Source organism: Parasteatoda tepidariorum, chromosome 7, assembly GCF_982258835.1.
Source record: "Parasteatoda tepidariorum strain Cologne lab strain chromosome 7, Ptep-v5.0, whole genome shotgun sequence".
Taxonomy (NCBI): domain Eukaryota; kingdom Metazoa; phylum Arthropoda; class Arachnida; order Araneae; family Theridiidae; genus Parasteatoda; species Parasteatoda tepidariorum.
In genome coordinates, this window is record NC_141761.1 from 2313975 (window position 1) to 2314284 (window position 310).

The following is a 310-nucleotide window of genomic DNA, read 5'->3' on the forward strand; positions in this document are numbered from 1 at the left end:
TCTCAATGCCTTAAAAAAATTACTATTTTTGAAGATTTTTCTAAAACTAGTTTGAATTAAACTAATGTGTATGATATTTTTAAAATATATTTTTAGTTCTGCAAATATCCCTAAATAAATTTAATTGTAACTTGAACATTGCTTTGTTGGACTTGAATGTGATTTACTTTAAATAAAGAAAATCGAAGGTTATTTGGAGAAACTGTTTCAGTGATTTTGTATTAAGAAAACCTCCAAACACAATTGATCATGAAAAATATAGAAAAAATTAAATAAAATAAATGAAAAAAATGAAGAAAAACCATGCATA